The sequence below is a fragment of the Lycium barbarum genome, chromosome 4, assembly GCF_019175385.1.
Source record: "Lycium barbarum isolate Lr01 chromosome 4, ASM1917538v2, whole genome shotgun sequence".
NCBI lineage: Eukaryota > Viridiplantae > Streptophyta > Magnoliopsida > Solanales > Solanaceae > Lycium > Lycium barbarum.
Window position 1 is genome coordinate 118075904 of NC_083340.1, and position 24218 is coordinate 118100121.

At 39.5% G+C, this 24218-nt stretch overlaps 1 protein-coding gene across 11 annotated transcripts in view; it reads left to right on the forward strand.

The window, feature by feature from the left end:
* The window catches only part of LOC132636274 (uncharacterized), a 32744-nt gene extending 22793 nt beyond the window's left edge, over positions 1-9951 (forward strand). For 5 of the 11 annotated variants that reach the window (XR_009581154.1, XR_009581160.1, XR_009581161.1 and 2 more), the window contains 2 exons: positions 45-890; positions 1127-1550. The gene's annotated coding sequence lies outside the window, so the exon portion shown is untranslated. Of the gene's footprint in view, positions 1-44; positions 891-1126; positions 1551-9673 lie in introns of those variants that run through there. The other 6 variants (XR_009581155.1, XR_009581163.1, XR_009581158.1 and 3 more) reach the window with 4 other exon arrangements.
* Positions 9952-24218: the final 14267 nt, after the last annotated feature.

Consider the following 24218-nt stretch of genomic DNA (forward strand, 5'->3'; position numbering starts at 1 on the left):
TATGTCGATGAGTCTAATGATTATGTCAATTCTCTTGAATGTAGACTAGCAAGCTTGGACAATTAAGCGTAGCTAATAGGACGTGGAACAGGTATGTAAGGCTTACCCTTTTCTTTCTTTCTTTTGGCATGATCTTTGTGAAACGAACAGACAAAGTATATGTATGATTTCAAAGAAACTCCTATTCTTAGAGCCACTAGGATGACTAACGTTCTTGACTTCCGAAGACCGTTTTGCTATGTCTTGATACGTATGTATGGTTCCGAAAGATTTATTTTGATTTGGGCCATAGTGATATTCAAAAGGTACGTGATATGACTATTGCTTTGATTTTCCAAAAATAGCTTCTGAAATGTTCAATAAGGTTTCTGTAGTAAAATGTCCCTAACTTTCGTATACTAACTCGGATTGAATTGAAACGTGTTTATGATCCTCAAGTGTCGATTTATGTACGTATCCATCGAGTCTTAAAAATATGTTTTAAATTGCATATAGTTTCTCACTACTCTGCTCGTGCATGTGTCATTACCTCTTTCACCGAGACCCGGGCCGGTATGTATCGTGCGTATGGTTCACCGAGTCCCTTGCTTGAGGGCCGGGTTCCATATATATAAATTCCGGAGTATGATGTGTCCGGTTCCCGGGTACCGTGTATATATGTCCGGTTCCCGGGTACCGTGTATATGTTATGGAGTATGATGTGTTCGGTTCCCGGGTACCGTGTATATATGTCCGATTCCCGGGTACCGTGTATATGTTATGATGTGTTATGTGTTACAGAGATATGAAATCTTCTGGAGTATGATGTGTTATGGGGTCAAAGACAGGAGTGGCGACCATGTTCCTATGCCCTATGCATAATTTTGATATGCATCATTTGTGTTTCAAAAGTAAGCATTTCGATATTCTGGATAAGCTACTTACCTTCTATACTTCTTCTGACATATGACTTCGGCATACATGTTTTGTGTTTGGAAAATAAGCATTTTGGTATTCTGAATAATGTACTTACTTTTGTACTGCTTGTTTCGATCATGGTTCTGTTTTCTGTATTCCTGCCTTACATGCTCAGTACATATTCCGTACTGACCCCCTTTCTTCGGGGGCTGCGTTTCATGCCACGCAGGTACATCCAGATGAGTAGAAGTCATTATAGAAGATGTGCCAGCAGAGTTGGCAAGCTCCATTTGCCCCTGGAGTGTTGCCTGGTCAGAGTATTATGTTATGATGTCTTGTTCGAAGTTGGAGACTTTGCAGACAGAGTCGTGGGTATAGGATGTCATTTTGTGTTTTGTTATAAATTATGATTACAGATTTTTTTTGACTTGAGGACGATGCAAAAGAATACTTCTGAAAGCTTTATTGTGTATTTCATTCTTATTTTGACTTAAGAATCTAAAGAGATTGTGTATGTAATAAGAGTCAGCGGGTTCGCTCGGCTCCGAATGTGGGGTCGGGTGCCCATCACACCCTAGTAAGATTAGGGTGTGACAATAAACATACTCCATGTATATTATTCTCTCATAAAAAATATGAATTTTCATACTCTACATTATATATACTGTCCTTATATACAATAATCATATTTATACCTAATCTTCAAAAAAATACAAATGTACTATTTTTGTAAACGATATACATCCCCAGTACATATAATTTTACAACTCGTATTAATTACTTTCCTTTACAATGAATATGCCTACATACTATTATTTTTTAAACACGTAGCATACATATACTACCTTATTTCCATTAATTCTCTTGGTCGCCTTTACATTATATGCATCTATATTCGTCATGTCTTCAATAACTATTTTTTAGTTACTCATGATATACATATCACATATATACGTTATTTTCTCATAAAAAAATATATATATCTTCTTATTCTATATTGTACATACTATTCTTATATAAAATAATTGTCAAACATAGTTTTCTCATGCACACATTAGCATTAACTACTTCCTTTATAAATATGCATTTACTCTCATAGTTATAATTACTTCAAAATCCCCCTTTTTATACAAATAGTTTTGAGAGAGTAGTTTTTTTCCCGCAATTCTTTAAATAAGTAATAATAAATAATTAAATAATCCCCCTCTAGTGTTGATTAAGCTAAGTTTAATAACTGTCTTCGGATAGACTCTGAGGGATGCTTAACACCTTCCCCTCGGGGTAAATAAAACCCTTACCTAGAATCTCACAGGTTTTAAAGACTAAAGAATGGAATTTCCATTTTCACAATTGGTTTCCTAATATTTCCTAAAATTAGGTGGCGACTCTGAAAATTTGTAAAACTAGAGGAAACATAGTAATAAGTTGTGAACTAGTTTTAATCCATTAAAAATAGGGCATATTAGTTACAAGTTAGGCTGACAGAGCAGAAACGCGTGCTACAGTAACCGGCGTGCTACAGTAGTCGCGCTGTTATAGTAACTACTACCCTCGGGACCAACAAGGGGCAGTACAGGAATATTCACCTGTTGTCCATCGACTACGCCTTTCGCCCTGATCTTAGGTCCTGACTCACCCTCCGTCGACGAACCTTGCGGAGGAACCCTTAGGTTTTCGGGGCATTGGATTCTCACCAATGTTTGCGTTACTCAAGCCGACATTCTCGCTTCCGCTTCGTCCACCACCGCTCGCGCGGAGGCTTCTCTCTAAGGCGGAACGCTCCCTTACCGATGTATTTTTACATCCCACAGCTTCGGCAGATCGCTTAGCCCCATTCATCTTCGGCGCAAGAGCGCTCGAATAGTGAGCTATTACGCACAGGCCGAACCGACTTTGGGACCTTATAAAAGGGGTAAAACCCCTCATTTTTCATCCAAAAAACATCTCTCAAAATCTCCCAAACTTTCTAGAGATTCTCCCAACCTTTCCTCCACAAAATTTTAATGCGAATTAAGTATAATCTCCGGATTTATGTTTGGACAGCGCGTAGTTGCGATTATACTATCGTATTGCGGTGAATCTTAGTTGGAATTCAAGAAAAATATTGGAGATATCGCAATACTAGCGAGAATCAGGTATGAATCTCTCCTTATGGATATGGATATAAGTTTATTTACGGAAGTAGAGTTGTTGAATAATTGTATAGTGGATTTGCTGGTGAAAAAATTGGACGAATATCGTGTGGGATATTTTATGGAATATATTGGTATTGATAATATTGTGGTTGATGTTGGTATTGTTGTTGGTTGCTGGATTATGATTTCAGGCTAGGCATATAAACAAGGGAGATGCTGCCCGAATTTCGGCAGATTCAAAAAGGGGTTTCATTTAAATGCTTGAGACAAGTGTGTGGCAATGAGTCTAATGATAGTATGAATGATTTATATGTAGACATACGAGCTTGGGAGAATAAATGTTGGGTGACTAAGAAGACTGAAAGGTATGTAAGGCTAAACCCTTTCTTTCTAAAGGCATGATTTCTTGTTATAAACCTTTGTACTATATTCATAATATTGTTGCTTCCATAAATGCTAGAAGCCTGTGAATCTGTCATGACCCAACAAGGGGCCATGACGGGTACCCGGGGCTGACTACCGAGTATCGCTTATTATACTGACTATCATACTCATCCTGGGCACATATCGTTCTCAACACAAACTTATCGCGAAACAATATCCAAACATCCCCCAAAACATATATAAGCATGGGCCCATAAGGCTACAAAAATGATGTACAGGATCTACAATGAAGAAGTCACATAACACCTACAACCCACACATAAGTATCTAGGAGCCTCTAACTGAAGACTGAAATCATAAGGACGGGACAGGACCCTGCCATGCCCCATTATATACACAAAAGAATATACCAAGATGTGGCAACTCCGGAATAGTGGAGTACTCCTGTACAACTGCTGAGTAAGCTCCTAAGCATCTGTGCCATTTCCCTGTCTACCTGTGGGTATTAACACAGCGTCCATAAAGAAAAAGACGTTAGTACGAACAATGAGCTAAATATGTAAGGCATATATGATAACATAATAAGGAAACATAGAAAGCATAAGAAGAAAAGATAACTGCTTGCCTCTTCAGGCGGAATCATGCATGCTCACTTTTACCTTTCAAACATATCACATATACATACATAATATGTCTGGATCAATAACATCATTAGCCCGCGTCCGGGGTAATCATGTCACGCCGCCCACTAGTGGAGTCGGCCCATACCATATAGACATGGTGCAGTAAGCCGCCTGCCTTAGCGGTGCTGCCCGACCATCTAGGCATGGTGTAATCCTCATTATATTCCTAACATGAAACATGCATAAGAGCTCAAGTAAGAACTGTAAATCTATCAGAGGGACGTAAGGTCGGAAACCTCCGATTACATTATGGAGTAGTCATCACCGCTATGCCTCACCTTGAGAGAAATAATAACATGAGGTGAGGTAGCAACAAGATATAACATCAATGGAGTCATGAAGCTAAAATTATCAAGCTCATACTAGCATCATTCTCATCATCATTGTCATAAAGCATGTATCATCTGTAGTTCATAAGAAGCTTTTGAGAATCTCTAACTTTTATCTTTTAGGATGTAAGAAAATCATGGAAATGTAAGAAAAGAGTCATGCCTTTGAAGGAAAGGAACTAGCCTTACATACCTTTATGTTTCTCTAACTTGCCGACTAAACGCTCCCCTCCAAGTTCACGATTCTACCTTCAAGAGAGTTCGTATTAAGGTTAGATAACCAAAAACATACTTGAAGCTAAGCTAAGGCGATTAAGGGCTAACGAAAATTTGACAGAACTTCCTTTGTTTCTAAAACTTCCTCCATATAATATAACAGCTCCCAAACATCAATAACGACATTCATAATATCATAATCAATAACTTCTTCAAGTTCAACATTATCCAATTCCCACAATTCCCTACCAAAATGATTCATGACCATAACTATGGCATAACACCGTATTCGTTCTCATATAATACCTTTTTAACATCATTTATATCATTTACAACATATCAAGAATCATGATTCACGTCAAACTATTATTCAAGAATACCATTATTTCACATTTGAGTTCCATATTCTACTTTTCTCCTTAATCCAAGTCTTTCAACCACTCAATACTCTTAATAACATGAAATGATCATAAAAATCACCTTTGATGATGTAGGAATGAGCTTCGGATGAAAATACTTCACTTGGAGAAAACCCTAACTTCATTTCCAAGGAAATTTCTAGCTTCCATGAACCCTAGTTAGCATCCTTGCACTTGATTCCACTAATTATTGGTGTTTAATCTTTGATTCACCTTGAGTTTATGTTGGGGAAATGTATGGAACCCTCTAGAGGTCTTGAAAGAAGTGGGGAAGATGATAAAATAAGAAAATAGAAAGTGGGACTTATATTTATACTTGGAAAATGACTCAGCCCGATAGGATTATACGGACTATTATACGGTTTGTATAAGTGACCGTATAACTCCATCAGTGATGGCCCTTCACTGAAACTGTTATACGGACCGTATAATATTATATGGACCCTATAAATGGTCATATAATCCACCTTCTCCCCAACTTAGTTCTCGTCGATTCATTTGATCTCAAACTCTTATGGAACCTTCTTAACACTTGTTTGACACTTCATTAACAATCTAAGTATCCTCACAACTTCTCTCCAAGGCATTACCAATCAATCCGCAACTCGGTAGTTTGCAAAATCTTCCTCAAACCCAACTTATACTTCACCTTCCTTGATGAATTTAGTTCCACTACTTCATATAACCTCAAAATCTTATCGTATGCACTTTAAAGCGACCAAATACCCTTCTTATAATCATAAGAGCCTCATGTTCACCTTAATCTTGTGCTACTCTATTTACGACACAACGACATGAAATTTTCGAGGTGTAACAGAATCTCATGATCCTTATAATATTATTGAGCTTATTCCTGACCTTTGAAATTGTTCATTGTGATTGATCTCACCTTATGATACTTGTTCCTTCAAGGTGAGATATAGCGATGACGATAGTTCCATAATAATAATAATAATCCAACGAGCTTAGGAAGGTGTCTTAAGGAATATTTTGTGGGACATGAATAGAGTACTAGTGAAGGATCCCTAATGAGGTATTTGATGCTAGAAGAGAGATTTATGATGTATCTCAGGATTTGGCTAATATTTAGTTAAGCGGGAAGAAGTCTTAAGGGCCTAGAAATATGCTTATGAGTTTTATATGACAATATAAGTGTTGACGGATAAATGATGGTCACAAGAAACGCTTAGAAATGAATAGATAAGGAATGAGTACTAGAATTATATAAGGGATTCTATATGAGAGATTGGATTGGGCTACACGTTCCGTAGCACATGCATCTATATGATCTGGCCCAGCGATGTGTTACCACTCTTATGTGATTATGTGGACATTAGCGAATAAGTGGCGGCCATGAGAAGTGCATAGAGGTTACTCGTACATGTTTCATCATGATGTTGATTATAGATACCACTGGTCTACGACTAGTCGGGAAGATGTTACCACCGGGCTAAGTCCGGTTGGGTAGGTATGTATTTACCACTGGCCTACGACCAGTTGGGCAGCTATGTAGTTACCACTGGCCTACGACCAGTTGGGCAGATATGTAGTTACCACTGGCCTACGACCAGTTGGGCAGATATGTATTTACCACCATGCTACGGCTAGTTGGGCAGTTATTACCACTGATCTACGACCGGTTGGGCAGATATATATATTTACCACTGGACTACAGCCAGTCGGGCAGTTACCGCTGATCAGTCGGGTAGTTGCGCTCTACCATCGGGCGATAATCGGACGGGCAGTTATTACCACCAGGCTGCTGCCGGTCGGGCAGTTACCACTGATCAGTTGGACAGTTAATACACGATGATTAGTAAGATAGAGACACAACACTATACCTAGATATAGTTAAGCATGCGAGAGTATAGAGAAACATGTATCATATATGGATCGGGTTGCAGCCGCAAAACATATTCGGATAACATTTGATGATAAGGTAACCAGGGCCATGGTAGGGTATATAAACCTAGTAAAGACTATAAGAAGATGAAGAGGTATGTATACATATGCTAGATTTCCATTGGTAGTTCGGAAAGGCCAGGTTGATTCTTATTCTTCTCATCTTTAGTATATGGCTATTTTGTTGCACTTTCCGCCTTGCATACTAAGTACATTGCTCGTACTGATGTCCTTTTGCCGGGGGTGCTGCGTTTCATGCTCGAAGGTCTTGAGATACAGCTTGAAAAACCTTTTGGTAAGGATACCAGCTCAGCAGGCAGAGTCGTAGCACTCCACTTGCTTCGGAGTTGCCCTGTCAGTTATCATGGTTACATACATATTTGCATGGGTATGGGGGGGCCCTGTTCCGGCCACTTTATGTCAAACACTCCTGTAGAGGCTCGTAGACAGATATGCACAATCAGATGTCTTATAATCATCTTGACTTATACTATGTTGTATCATTATTATGGATAGCTTTACCGGCATATGCACTCGAGATTAGTTTGAAGACGTAAGTATTTTATGTCTTGGGCTTGTGCCCCTATGGTTTATGGTACCTTGGTTTTATGCTGCCTTTCGAGATACAGAAAATGTGAGTTACAGTTTGGTTTGCTCGGTTCCCGTAGGGTGCAGAGTGCCAGTCATGCCTTACCAAGGTTGGGGTTAACACCAATGCACTCAAATGCATTTTGGGACTTTGGTTGGAAATTAGTTGTGAATTCCAAGGCCACGAGTGCATTCATAGCGCGTTTTTGTATGGGTCTATGTAGGTTGTTTGTGAGCAGATGGCCTCGGGAGTTGGTCAGAATTTTCATTGAGATTTGGAAAAATATTTGGGAATTCTGGTACCTAGTGTCCGCCAGGGCGACACCAGTACCATCCTAACGGCACCGCCGTAGCGGTGGGATGGACGCTCATCGTCCTCACGGTCTGAGTAGACTTCGGGGCGGTGACATCGTGGCGGTCTAGATGCCGCCGTAACGGCATCGGACCTGTTATTTTCATTAAGTGTGTATTAAAAGCCCTCAGTCTATCATTTATTACTATTACGAAAATTGAGCTCTTGGGAACTGTTCTAGAGGATTCTTGGAGAAAATTCTTGGTGGTAAGTCCTTCTAATTCCCTTGCTAAATTCCTTATTCCTAATCATCTTAGAGTCTCGCTTTTCTTGTTAGTTCATTAGTAATGGAGGATTGAAAGTGGGTTTAATGGATTTTCTATCTAGGCTTTTTACTGATGAAATTGATTGAGTTTATGCTAGATTATGATGTATCTAAGGTTGTTACTCATATCTCTTCTATTATTAGTGTTGAATCCTTGAATCTAAGATTTAGGGTTTATACATAAAATTGTGGGTTTTGCTTGGATTTTGAATTTTGTTTAAACCTTTAGTTAATTTAGAAATTGGTTGATTGCTTTTGAACTCCCAGTGTTTAATTGGATATTTTACCCTCAAATTTCCCGTTTTGACCTTGTGGGTCTCGTTTCCCCAAATTCTAGATTGGTTTTTGACTTATATTGAATGATAGCAATATAGGTATCGATCTTCATGATTTCTAATCTAGATTTCAAATATGCCTAGACTTTCTTGATCTTGAGGCTCAGCGGGAGGGCAAGGCTATGGAGTGATTGTTGGTGTATTGTTGTTCCGCCATCCAGATAGGTTATGGCTTGCCCTTGGTCAGACTTCGTGTATCGAAGCATATATTTAGATGATATTATCGAAGAAAGCATGTAAACCTTTGGGTATGAAGTTGGGTTGGATATTGTCTTAGGTTGGGCCCTGTTGTGTGATTGGGGATAGTCATCCCGTTGTGTTGTGACTTGATTGTGCTATTATTGTTAGCTTGATGCCACGTGATGATAGTAGATATTGAGGACTATTGTTACATCTTGATTGTGATATTGTAGTACCTTGATGATGTTGATATGAGGATAGTGTTCTGTATGGCTTGTGTAGTATTTCAAGATATTGTTGGTGTACCCGTGTTTGGTACTTGTGATATTGATCAATTATTGATGCCGACACATACATTGCACGCATTCTCATCCTTCATAATATATTGTTAATACATTGCTGATACTTAATGAAACACTGTGATGATCTGAGCTCAGTTTGGATGAGAGTGATGTGAGAGTCCGATATCCGATGTTTGTCCCAAAATCGTGGATTGAGCGAGTGCATGGACTCCATGGGTCCCCCTGGGTGGTGCTGATAAAAATCCTCCGTGGGCAAAGATTCGAAGTCTCATCTGTCTGTTGGGCAAAGATCCAGGACGAGTAGCACTTAGACTTCACGAGTCACGTTAGGTTGTGTTATCAAGATGTGGAGGTTTCCATTCGGAGTACATGTGTACACAACATTGCATTTGCATTTATACATTATTGCATTGCATTGCATTATGGCTTATACTATGATGATCTGGTGTTTTACTTGTGATGTTGGTTTCAGATTGGACATATTTAGACTTGGCACATTTGGGTTTAGATGGTTATACCTAGGCGACGACGTGTACTTGGTTCCAATTATGTTTGACTTGTTGATTTATCTGCCTATCGTGCTTTGTTTTCTGAATTATGTTAGCTATACTTAGTCGGCCTATGATACCTATCAGTACTGTGATTTTGTAGTGACCTACACTTGTTGCATTCTTTTATGAGTGCAGAGTTCCAGGTTGGATCTTCTTCCATCTCCCGTGGCTGATAGTCATTATTAGGACTGCTTTAAGTCCACAGGGTGAGCACGAGATGTCCGTTGCCTTGAAGACTCTTCTTATTTATGTCTTACTTTTCCATTCTGAGACATATACGGATTGATGTATTATTATATTTCCAGACTTGTATATTTCGCATCTGGATGCTCTTGTATGGATTAGACCAGACCTTGGGTGTATTTTCTTATTTCCGCACTTTCTTCTATATTATTATTGTAAGACTTACGTGATTTATTCTGTTCCGCTTAATTGATTTATTTATTTATGCCTCTATTATCATTGGGTTGAGGGTTCTCTTACCGAGGTGGAAAAGATAAGTGCCCGCACGACTTAGCCAAATTAGGTCGTGACCATTTTTGGGTGCAACATGATAGCTTTCAAGATATCATAAGACATAACTGGACCATTGACTTTGAGTGAAATCATTTTATTAAGTTTCACCATAAACTTAAAAAGGTGAGAACAATCCTAAGACAATGGAGAAAAAGCACATATGGAAACATCTTTCATAGATAGAATCCCTTGAAAAGGTAATCCAATTGTGTGAGGAGCCGTTTGAAGCATCTCTTACAGTGAATAATAGAGAACGACTACATAGAGTTAAAGCTGATCTTAGTAGATCCTACATCTGAAGAAAGAATACTAGAGGAAAAATTTGGGAATGAAATAGTTCAAGGATGGGGATAGAAATACAAAATTCTTCCATGCTTATGTGAATGGAAGAAGGAAGAAACTCGAGGTAGCGGCATAGAAGATGAGGAGGACAGCAAGTTTATAAATCAAGAGGGTATATAATAGGAAGCAACAAGATTTTATCACAAATAGTTTGACGAATAAAGGATTCCAACTGATTTTGAATTACTAGAACCTACCCCTACTCTAGTTACAAAAGAGCAAAGCTAGCATATAGAAGAAATACCAAAAGAGGAGGAAATCAAGGCAACAATTTTTTTCTTTGAATGGGAAAAGTACTTGTGGACCTGATGGCTTCAAAGGCTTGTTCTTTCAATTTTGTTGGTAGATTATAAAGGTGGACATTGTTGATATGGTGAAGCCCCTTTTTTTTTTACAAGAATAATCAAGAATCATTACACACACAAATCTGGTGCTTATTCCAAAGAAGGAGCATGTACATAATTTTTCTGATATGAGGCCAATCAGTTTAAGTGATTTCACTAATAAGATTCTACCTAGGGTGTAGCAAGAAAGAATAGTGAAATTGCAAGCAGAGCTGATTTCTAAAATCAATCAGCCTTTGTAAAAGGAAGAGGCATCATGGAAAATGCATTGCTTGGTTAGGAAATTATCAGAGACATAATGATAGTATCTGAATTTGCAAATGTGGTAGTGAAATTGGATATGACTAAGGCATATGACAAAGTTTCCTAGTTCCTCACCAAAATACTCAAGAAATTTGTTTTCTTTGAGGTGTTCAAATGATATGGTATATAGGTTGTTATCCAACAACTGATATTCTGTTTTATTAAATGGTCAATCATATGGTTTTTTCAAGTCCTCATGGGGTGTGAAACAAGGTAATCCTTTGTTACCTACTCTAATTATATTGGCTGCAGAAGCATTATCTAGGAGGTCAAATGCACTATATGAAAAATCAGACTCTATGGATTTTGGTATGCCTAAATGGACTCCCAAGATAAATCACCTTTCATGTTGATAATATTATATTGTTTGTATCTGCAGATAAGAAATTCTTGCAGTTAATGTTGCAAGTGATAGCTAGATATGAGAAAGTCTGTAGGCAGTTGGTAATCTCAACAAAAGTACTTTTTATGTCCATGAGAAGGTTCAAAGTAGTCTGGTTTCAATGCCGAAATAGATTACAAAAATAACACAAGGCTCTTTTCCATTCAGATACATCGGGTGTCCAATATTTTATAGCACGAACAAGATTTCACATAATGATGCACTATAAAAAAGATAGCCAAAAGAGTGCAAGCATGGCATGGAAAGCTATTGTCATATGGTGAGAGAGCAACTCTAATCTCTCATGTACTTCAAAGTATGGCAGTTTATTTATTATCTGGTATGAATCCCCCTAAAAGGTGTCATAAGGCAAATGCATAGCATTTTTCACTAGATTTTTATGGTCTAATTCAGTGGACAGAAAAGGAGTTCATTGGGTGAAATGGGATATCATAGCATTACCAATAGAAAAAGGGGGTTGGGTTTTCGGTCACTCTTTGAAGTATCAAATGCTCTCTTTTGTAAACTATAGTGGAATTTTAGAATAAAACCTTCCCTTTGGTGTGCTTTTATGATTAAAAAATTACCATAAAAAAGCGCATCCCGTAATTGCACAAGCTAAAGGGAAATCACATATACGGAAAAAGCAAATATCAGTGAGCGAATCAGTTGAACATCAAATCTGGAGGAAAGTCAAGGGAGGAGACTCCAACTTTTGTTTTTTATAACTAGACAAATCAAGGAGCTCTATATCATATGTTGCCTGAAATATGTAATGCAGAGGAAATAGAAGTTAACAAAATTTCAGATGCAGAAGGATGGGATGTCCATGCATTGAGAAAGTACATACATGAGGAATAAGTGCAACATGTATTGCATACCATTCCACTTCCTGATCCTACTGCAAATCTAGACAGAAAATGGTGGTTACTTGAAAAGAATGGGAGATTTTCTATCAAAAGTGCTTAGGACTTTGTGCGACATAGGGAGGAGAAATCGGAGATGTATGCTTAGATGCGGAGGAAACATTTACCATTCAAGTTATCATTTCTTATATGGAGAGCATGAAAGTTTAGGATACCTATAGATGAAATACTATGAAGGAGAGGAGTGCATTTACCATCTAAATGCTGGTGTTGTAAAGATCGAAAGTAGGAGACCTTATCACAAATTTTTCCAACCGCTCCTACAACCTTAAAATTGTGGAGAATGTCTGCTAATTTTGCAGTTATAAAACAGGTGGGATAGCATCTCCCACACATAATAACTAGCTAGTGGAAAAATTATTGTAGACCCATTCTGAAGCCCATAATTCATGTAGTTGCAACTATCATTGCGTGGATACTATGGAAGAGAAGGAACACCACTATACATGGGGAAAAACGAGATTTAACAGTCTAGTGCACGTTATTAACAAGACTATTTGGCAACTGGTGCAGACTATTTATCCAAATTTGAATGATATATCATAAAACTTTCCAGCAGTGATTCAATACCTAGAGCAATACAAGCCTAAGATGAGATATAAGTTCATACATTGGAATCCCCCTCCAGCAGGAGTGATTTAGTGCAAACGAAGGGAATCCTGAAGGAGCTCATATGGAGACTGTTTGAGGAACCACTTAGGTGATCTGATATATGCTGAAGGAAAAGAGATCCATGAAACCACCAACATAGAAGTAGATTTTGTTGCAATTAAGGAGGTTGCATATCATTGTGTTTTTCACGACCCAAATTATTAAGCCGTGAAGGCACCAACTCCCACCAACTCGATAAACCATCCACAACCCGTTAGAAAAATTTAATAAGGAAGTTAATGCATAAAATAAATCATACAAGTCCTTTTAACGTCTTAATAAATATAATAAACATAAAATATAAGTAAGGTGATACAACCCCTACATTGAGTGTCATTAGTACAAGACCGGACTAAAGAAATACAAGTCTAGGATATAACCCGAAATACTGTCTACAAAGGAAAAGGATAGAAAGTAAATAATAGAGGAAGAATCTGGAGCTACGGATCATCATGCAGCTCACCCCGAACTCTCCGGATGACCTCCTCAACGAGCAATTGCTTAGTCTCGAGATCCACTCGTAACAGTGTTACAACTCAGAGATTGCGGATGGTTGCATTATGAGTAGACCAACGCGAGCTTAAGCTGAGCATGAAGTCCTTATGATATAAAGGAGATTATTTAATAACTTTAAGTGCGTACCATAAGATTTTGAAGTCATATGAATAGGTGAAACTAAGTTCGTCGAAGGAAGTGAAATGTAAGTCATGTTTGGGAAGGTTTCTCAATAATCGAGCTGTAATTTGTTTAGTAACATCTTGAGGGAGAGCTATAGGGCCCCTTAGATGGTTAATGAAGTATTACACAAGTGCCAATAAGGTTCCATAAGGATTAGGGGTTGAACGAATCAACGAGAATAAGTTTGGGGAAAAATGGTTTATACGGTCAAACATACAGACTGTATAATTTTTAAGGTCCGTATAATTGACCGACCTCCTCTGTAGAAAAATTCCAAAAAAGGGTGAACCTCTGGTAGGATTACACTTTGTATGTCCCGTATAATTGGCCGTAGATCCGGGTAGGGCCGGTTTTCTTTTTTGTTATATATGACCGACCCTTGCTAATTCATTTGATTTTCCACTTCCCCAAAACTCTTAAAAGCCCTAGAACCTTCCTCCAAGCATACCCGCACAAATCTAAAGTTAAATCAAGGATCAAGAGGCCAATATCAAGAGATTCAAGTGCTAAGAAGCTTGCCAGGGTTTGTGGAACTCAAGAATTCCTATGGTGTTGGTGTTGGAGACTTCACTTTAGCGGAGTAAGTTGATCCAAGACTTGTTCTTGAGTGATTAAGGTAAGATTCTACATCTTTTACATATGGTTAAGGTTGTTTGATTGTTATATCATGTGGTTGGAGGAAGAAAAGTGAAAATAGAGTTCAAGAATGAACTTGAGGATATTGTGAGCTATAAGTTAATTTGAATTATGATTCTTAGCATGCTATGAGTATAATCTTGTTGTGGGTGGTGCTAATGATGTTGATGAATTATCTTATGTAAGTAAATATGGTGTTGTGTTGTAGCTATTGTTATGTATGATCTTGATAGGGAGTTTTGAGGATTGGATGATGCTTAACGTGAATGAAGCCTCTTGATTATGGTATTGTTAATAATGTCATTATTGTTTGGGGGTTGTTTCGGAATTTGGTAGAAGTAGATGATATAGGGAAATGCTGCCCAATTTTCGCTAGCTCATGAATTATTTTAGTTTGAACTTAAGAGTGTCTTTAAGACTTAACCTTGGTATGAATCCTTTTAAATGTAGATTTCTCGAGTTTTGGAGGTGAACGTTAAGTGGTTAAAAAGACATAAAGGTATTTAAGGCTAACCTTTCTTTCCTAAGGCATGATTCCGTGGTTGTATACAAATATGTAAAATCCATAATGTCTTCCATGACGCCTCTATTTCTAGAAGTGCTAAATCTCACAAGTCTTGATACTCTCATGATATTGCTGATCTCATCCTACGATAGTTGACCCTCTAAAGAAAGATATATTGATGATGATGATGTTGACGCTACTTATGTACTCCTATGTGTATATGTATGTATATACGTATGGCTATTATGTAACACTGAGCTTGTATGGCTGGGTACGATATTCATTGCACGCACACCACCGCAGTTAGGTATGGACAACACCGAGCCTTGCTATGGCCGGGTATGTGTGGCACCGAACCTCTATTGTCGGGTATGATACTATATATGTGTATGCGTATGTATGGAAGGTTTCTATTAGAAAAAGGATAAGTAAATATAATGAACGTCTCAAAAGGTATATATATGGTTCTCCTATCTCATGACTCTTCTATCTCATGTTACCCTTCATGCTATTATTATGTTACTACTTATGCCTTACATACTCTGTACATTATTCGTAGTGAAGTCCTTTTGTTTGTGGACGTTGCGTCATCCCCGTAGGTGGACAGGGAGATAGACTTGATCCTTAGGCTGCTTATCCAGAGACTTCTTAGAGGAGCTCCATTTGATTCGGAGCTGCAGCTGTTGGTGCTATTCTTTTGTGTATGTTGATATGGGCATGGCGGGGCCCTGTCCCGTCTTTATGACGTTACATACTCTTTTTAGAGGCTTGTAGATAGTTGTGTATTGCTAGATGTCTCTTAGCCTTATCGTTTCATATTTTTTATATCATTTTGTTAACCTCGTTGGCTTGTGTATATGTATATAGGCATAGTTGATGATGTTGATATAAAAGTGCTCTTGCTCGATAAGATTTGTATTATTGATGCACAAGAATAGCGAGTTAGACATATGGCTCACCTAGTTATGATCGTAAAAGTATGATAAGAGGTGCCCGGGTAGGTTAGCTTTGGGTGCCCGTCACGGCCCTCCAGTTGGGTTGTGACAGAAGTGGTATTAGAGCAGTTCCATCCTAGGGTGTATCTACGAGCCGTGTCCAGTAGTCTTGTTTATGGGTGTGTTGCGCGCCACACTTATAAATAGGAGGCTGCGGGAATTTAGCAATGAATGACCTTCTTTCTTCATAGATCGTGCGATAAAGCCATGATATAAGGATTTCTTTTTCCTTAACCATGTGTTATGTATTTCAGAGATATCTGTAAAGAAAAAAGTTACAGCAGCCCAAAAGGGCAAGACAGCTGCAGGAAGGCAGACTGAGAGAGTACCACGGACAGATATAGTGGAGGGTGAGTCCTAGAATAAGGTTCCATCTCGGTCCTCTCACTCGTTGCTTATTTCAGATGAGCATGAGGGTGCCTCAGCCCCAGCTCCAGCACCCGCAGTTCCCCCACCAGATACTACAGGCCAAGAGATAAAAGAGGCCATTCATTTGCTGACTCAGTTAGTTGTCGCTCAGGCCCAGCGGCAGGGTATGGGTCATGGTGATAGGGTGGTTAGCGCAAGAGCTCATGATTTTATTAGCTTGAACCCTTCGGAATTCTTCGGGTAAAAGCCGGATGAGGACCCTCAAAGCTTTGGTGATGGAATGTTGAGGACCCTTCGGTTAATGCATGCTTCCGACGTCGAATCGGTAGAATTGGCCTCCTATAGACTACGGGATGTTGCAGTTCATTGGTATACGGTTTGGATGTCTTCTAGGGGAGTCAATGCACCTCCCTCAGTATGGCAAGAATTTGTTGATGATTTCCTCCGACACAACTTGCCCCCAGAGGTTCGGCGGGCTAGAGCCGATAAGTTCTTGAATCTTAGGCAAGGAAGCATGAGTACCCTACAGTATAGCCTCCGCTTCAATTCTTTGGCGAGGTATGCTCCGGCCATGGTAGGGGATATGGGTGACCGAGTGCACCAGTTTGTGAGTGGCTTAGGGCCACACTTGATGGATAAGTGCTTGACTGCATCACTTCAAGATGGTATGAATATTTCTCGCATTCAAGCCCATGCCTAGAATTTGGACAAAAGCCAAAACAACAAAGAAGTGAGCGTGAGCTTGATAGAGGTTATAGCAAGCGGGCTAGATCTTTGGGTCCGACTAGCGAGTTTAGAGGAGGGCAAAGACAACAGTATTTTAGGCATTCAGGCCATTCCAAGACTAGTGCGCCTCCACGGTTTACGGGCCAGAGATTTGATAGATCTATTCACTCCGGGCTGAGTCAGAGTTTTAGAGCTCTAGGTTCTCCTTACAGAGGTGATTCGGGCCGGTCAAGGCCACCTATACCACGATGTTCTCAGTGTGGGAAATTACATTGGGGCCAATGTCGATTAGGCTCACATGTTTGCTATGCATGTGGTCGGCCAGGCCATATCATGCGTGATTGCCCCTCTAGAGGTACTAGAGGTACAGTTCAGGCCACAGGGTCAGCAGTTGGGTCTTTATCATCTATACGCCCTCCGGGGCAAGGCTCACAGACACCAGTTAGTCGTGGTAGAGGTAGAGGAGGAGCTGTAGTTCGAGTGTTCCTCAGCATCATATTTATGCATTGGCTGGATGGCAGGATCTTGAGTCCTCCCCTGATGTTGTCACAGGTATATTATCGATATTTTCTCACTTATGTATATGCATTAATAGATCTGGGCTCCATATTATCATATGTTACTCCTTATATTGCTGGTCGATTTGGAGTGAAACCGGAGTCAATCAAACCTTTTGAGGTATCGACACCCGTTGGTGATCCGGTAATAGCTAGTCAAGTGTATAAAAATTTTGTAGTTGTGATTTGTGATCATCGTACTATGGCTTATTTACATGAGTTAAAAATGGTGGATTTTGATGTTATCATGGGCATGGATTGGTTGGCTTCTTGCTATGCCAATGTTGATTGTAGAAGAAAAATGGTTCCAACCCATGATCTTGAGCTATTGTGATGCTCATGCTTCAAGGCAATTGCGGAAATATAAGAACAATTATCTAGTTTCCGGTAGAACTGGACACTTCCAGAAGGATCAGAAGGCTATATTGTCTATTGTGATGCTTCAGGCGTTGGGTTAGGGTGTGTGTTGATGCAACACGGTAAGGTGATTGCTTATGCTTCAAGGCAATTGCGGAAATATAAGAAAAATTATCCAACCCATGATCTTGAGCTAGCTGCAGTGATTCATCCATTGAAAATGTGGAGGAATTATTTGTATGGTGTCCATGTTGATATTTATATGGATAACAAGAGCCTTCAGTCTATTTTTAAGCAAAAAGAATTGAATTTACGGCAAAGGCGATGGTTGGAGTTGTTGAAAGATTTTGATGTTAACATCCTATATCACCCTGGGAAGGCAAACGTTGTGGCTGATGCTCTTAGCCGCAGATCTATGGGTAGCTTATGTGATGTTCAGCTAGAGAAAATAGAGTTAGCTTATGAGCTCCAGCAGCTAGCTAGCCTTGGAGTTCGGGTAATGGACTCGGGTGATATGGGAGCTACCATTCAAAATTCAGTTGTCTCGTCACTAATAGTTGAGGTGAAAGAGCGCCAGTACGAGGATCCCATGCTAGTTCATTACAGAAATACACTCCCTCAAAAGAAAAAGTCATCCTTTGAGATTTCTGGAGATGGAGTTCTCCGATGTCGAGGCAGGTTGTGTGTTCCCGATGTTACAGGATTACATCATCAGATTTTGAAAGAAGCCCATTCTTCCCGTTAATCTGTTCACCCCGGAGCAACGAAAATGTATCATGGTCTTAAATCTATATATTGGTGGAATGGAATGAAGAAAGACATAGCGGAATTCGCGGCTCAATGTCCTAATGGTCAGTAAGTGAAAATTGAGCATAAAAAGCCCGGCGGGTTGTTGCAAGCTATGAAAATTCCAACTTGGAAATGGGAAGTGATTAATATGGATTTCATCGCAGGCTTACCTCGTTCTCAATGTAAGTATGATTCTATATGGGTAATTGTGTATAGACTTAAGAAGTCAGCTCATTTCCTACCGGTCATAACTACACACGCAACGGAAGATTACACAAAGCTTTATGTCAAAGAAATAGTGCGACTCCATGGTGTGCCAGTATCTATTATTTCAGATAGAGGGACATAGTTTACCGCCAATTTCTGGAAGTCTTTTCAAGAAGGTTTGGGGACTCAGATGAGTCTTAGTACAGCATTTCATCCATAGACTGATGGGCAAGCTGAGCGTACCATCCAAACTCTCGAGGATATGCTACAGGCATGTGTGTTGGATTTTGGAGGTAGTTGGGGTGATCACTTACCGCTTATTGAATTTGCTTATAACAACAATTATCATTATAGCATCTAGATAGCCCCGTATGAGGCTTTATATGGGCGCAAGTACAGATCGCCAATTGGGTGGTTTGAAGTGGGAGAAATTAAACTGATAGGGCCAGACTTGGTCCAGCAAACTATAGAAAAGGTCAAGCATTTACAGGATCGATCATTAATAGTTCAGAGTCGTCAGAAATCTTATGCAGATAATCGTCGATGAGACTTGGAGTTCCAAGTGGAGGATTGGGTATTCTTGAAGGTGTCGCCAATGAAGGGCGTCATGAGATTTGGCAAAAGGGGCAAGCTTAGTCCCCGGTACATTGGACCTTATGACATTGAACCTCATAAGGTCCAATGTACCAGGGACTAAGCTTGCCCCTTTTGCCAAATCTCATGACGCCCTTCATTGGGGACACCTTCAAGAATACCCAATCCTCCACTTGGAACTCCAAGTCTCATCGACGATTATCTGCATAAGATTTATGACGACTCTGAACTGTTAATGATCGATCCTGTAAATGCTTGACCTTTTCTATAGCTTGCTGGACCAAGTCTGGCCCTATCAGTTTAATTTCTCCCACTTCAAACCACCCATTTGGCGATCTGTACTTGCGCCCATATAAAGCCTCATACGGGGCTATCTAGATGCTAGAATGATAACTGTTGTTATAAGAAAATTCAATAAGCGGTAAGTGATCACCCCAACTACCTCCAAAATTCAACACACATTCCTGTAGCATATCCTCGAGAGTTTGGATGGTACGCTCAGCTTGCCCATCAGTCTATGGATGAAATGCTGTACTAAGACTCATCTGAGTCCCCAAACCTTCTTGAAAAGACTTCCAGAAATTGGCGGTAAACTATGTCCCTCTATCAGAAATAATAGATACTGGAACACCATGGAGTCGCAATATCTCTTTGACATAAAGCTTTGCGTAATCTTCCGTTGCGTCTGTAGTTATGACCCGTAGGAAATGAGCTGACTTCGTAAGTCTATACACAATTACCCATATAGAATCATACTTACATTGAGATTGAGGTAAGCCTGCGATGAAATCCATATTAATCACTTCCCATTTCCAAGTTGGAATTTTCATAGCTTGCAACAACCCGCCGGGCTTTTTATGCTCAATTTTCACATACTGACCATTAGGACATTGAGCCGCGAATTCCGCTATGTCTTTCTTCATTCCATTCCACCAATATATAGATTTAAGACCATGATACATTTTCGTTGCTCCGGGGTGAACAGATTAACGGGAAGAATGGGCTTCTTTCAAAATCTGATGATGTAATCCTGTAACATCGGGAACACACAACCTGCCTCGACATCGGAGAACTCCATCTCCAGAAATCTCAAAGGATGAATTTTTCTTTTGAGGGAGTGTATTTCTGTAATGAACTAGCATGGGATCCTCGTACTGGCGCTCTTTCACCTTAACTACTAGTGACGAGACAACTGAATTTTGAATGGTAGCTCCCATATCACCCGAGTCCATTACCCGAACTCCAAGGCTAGCTAGCTACTGGAGCTCATAAGCTAACTCTATTTTCTCTAGCTGAACATCACATAAGCTACCCATAGATCTGCGGCTAAGAGCATCAGCCACAACGTTTGCCTTCCCAGGGTGATATAGGATGTTAACATCAAAATCTTTCAACAACTCCAACCATCGCCTTTGCCGTAAATTCAATTCTTTTTGCTTGAAAATAGACTGAAGGCTCTTGTTATCCGTATAAATATCAACATGGACACCATACAAATAATTCCTCCACATTTTCAATGCATGAATCACTGCAGCTAGCTCAAGATCATGGGTTGGATAATTTTTCTTATATTTCCGCAATTGCCTTGAAGCATAAGCAATCACCTTACCGTGTTGCATCAACACACACCCTAACCCAACGCCTGAAGTATCACAAAGGACAATATAGCCTTCCGATCCTTCTGGAAGTGTCATAAGTCTTTCTGTATGGCCGGGTACGATATTCATTGCGCGCATGCCACTGCAGTTAGGTATGGACAACATTGAGCCTTGATATGGCCGGGTATGTGTGGCACCGAACCTCTATGGTTGGGTATGATACTACTATATATGTATGTGTATGTATGGAAGGTTTCCATTCAAAAAAGGATAAGTAAAAATGGCGAACGTCTCAAAAGGTATATATATGGTTTTTTATCTCATGACTCTTCTATCTCATGTTATCCTTCATGCTATTATTATGTTACTGCTTATGCCTTACCTACTCAGTACATTGTTCGTACTGATGTCCTTTTGTTTGTGGACGCTACGTCATGCTCGTAGGTTGACAGGGAGATAGACTTGATCCTTAGGCTGCTTATCCAGAGACTGCTTAGAGGAGCTCCATTTGATTCAGAGCTGAAGCTGTTGGTGCTATTCTTTTGTGTATGTATAGGCATGGCGGGGCCCTGTCCCGTCTTTATGACGTTACATACTCTTTTTAGAGGCTCGTAGACAATTGTGTATAGCTAGCTGTCTCTTATCCTTGTCGGCTCGTATTTTGTATATCATTTTGTTAGCCTCGTCGGCTTGTGTATATGTATATGGGCATAGTTGATGATGTTGATATAAAAGTGCTCTTGCCCGATAAGATTTGTATTATTGATGTACATGAATTGCGAGTTAGCCATGTGGCTCACCTAGTTATGATTGTAAAAGTATGATGAGAGGTGCCCGGGTGGGTTAGCTCCGGTGCCCGTCACGGCCTTCCGGTTGGGTCGTGACAAACAGGCAAAAAATCTGCACATAAAAAGGGGGCAGCAAGTGTAGCATGAGTATGTGAAAGAACGTGTACTCAGCAACATCGTTGATCAACCCTAACAAATATGGAGACGAGGGTTGGTCTTCCGAATACTACTTCCAGATATAACAGTATTAGTCTACAATAATAATCATAATAAGCATAATAATCTCAAGTTACAAGCCTAGGTAAAAGTTTCTAAATTCTCAAATCTGTCAAGTAACCAAATGAGCATTTAAGAAAAACTAGACAACAATTTACATAAGTCATACAAAAAGAAATCAATAAAATAATGTGATATGCAAAGGCTATGCATTGCAAGGCCTTTTTCCATCACCCGATACACACACGCTCAAATACTATGAATCGTGACCCGTGAGGGACTCACGAGGTCTATATACCAACCCGACATTATTTCCCTTCAGGTTCCTAGCCTCTAATGGCTTCCAAATTATCAAACTCAGGTAGTAGGCTGATATTACTTGTCACTTAGCTAATATGGCTCATATTATCAGCATCACTCCATCTGAAACCATTTCCCTTCGGACCTTACGCACGTATCCTCAATTGCACATGATATACTTAATAAAAAATGAACATGACATGCAAAACCATAAGAAATCAAGTTAAGCAATAAAGACTTAATCGTGTGCTCTTTTTCACTTGAAACAAGTGTTTTTAGGAGTGATGATGTTACGACCCAATTTAATAAACTGTGAAGGCACTAACTCCCACCAAGTTACTAAGACATCTAGAACCCGCTTGAAAATACTAATAACGAAATTAATGTAGAAAAGGAATCATACAAGTCGATTTAAAGTCTTAATAAAGCCGATAGTCATGAAAGCATAAAGACAAAGTTGCAACCCAAAAAATATGGTGTCACAAGTACAAGAATAAACTAAATTATTACAAGTCTGGGATATAACCTGAAATACTATCTAGAAAGTACAAGACAAAAGATAAAGGGATAGAAGGAAAATCTGGTGCTCCGAATTGTCAAGTAGCTCACCCCAAACTCTCTGGAATAGCCTCCGCAATGAGCAAGCTAGTAGTCTCGTGGTCCACTCATACCAGGCATAGACTCTGGATATAAAAAGGGTGCAGGAAGTGTAGTGTGTGTATAGGAAACAATAACAATGGAGATGAGGGTTGGCCTACGAATACCACTTCCACACTTAACCGCTATTAGTCCACAATCACAACAATCTCAGGTTATAAGCCTAGGTAAAGCTTCTAAATGCCCAATCCATCAAGCAACCAAATTAACATTTAAGATAAACCAGGTAACAATTCAAGTAAGTCAACAAACAAGGAAACAATTGAGATAATAGGATATGCAATGATATGCAACACAAGGCCTTTTCCACCTTCCGATATACATATGTTGAAATTCTATGAATCGTGACCCATGGGGGACTTTCATGGTCAATATACCAACCCGTGATTTTACTTCGGGTTCAAAGACATATTTGGCATCAAATCACAAACTCATCCCCTTACGCTCCAAGTCATAATACTCAGCCCTTAGGCTCATATTACCTGTCTCTAGCCAATCTGGCTCAAAATACCATCATCACTCCATCCGGAACGACTTCCCCTTGGACATCACCAATGTATCCTCAAAAGCACATGAGATTACATTCAAATTAAACTTAAGTCAATCCAAAACTCCCTGTCAAAATCAACCCATAGTCATCAACTTCAACTTAATACCTCATGACTTCTCTACCATGATTCTATTGCCTTTAAGACTTACTAAACCTCCAAATAAACTCAACATAAGAAATACGATGAAGAACATACCTTATAATTGAAGAACTTTATCCACACACAACTTTTCTCAAGATCAAATTCACCATAACTCCTAGTAGAAGGAAGAATAACCACTTTCTATGAATTAGTTTAAGGTTTTAATGCTTGATCTCCTCTTGAAATAGTATGGGATCTTTATGGGTGTTTAGAAGAGCTTAGAGGGTCTAGATAAATCTATTTTGGAGAAAAATATGAACCCCAAGTTCTGGCCTTTAATTTATAAAAAGTGGAAAATTTTCCATCGCCTCAACTTCGACGCTCAACTCGACGGACCGTCGAACTGCTCTACGACCGTCGAGTGGCGTCATTATGGTGGGTCCATGGTGGGAATTGATGGGCCATCAACCATTCTACGGTCCATTAAGATAGGGCGTGGAATTGCCCTGCTGTCACACTCAGTTTCTTTTGATTCATTTCAACCTCCAATCTTATCGATACTTGTTAGACATAACTTAAACTGTCATACACATAGAATGAACATGTAGAATC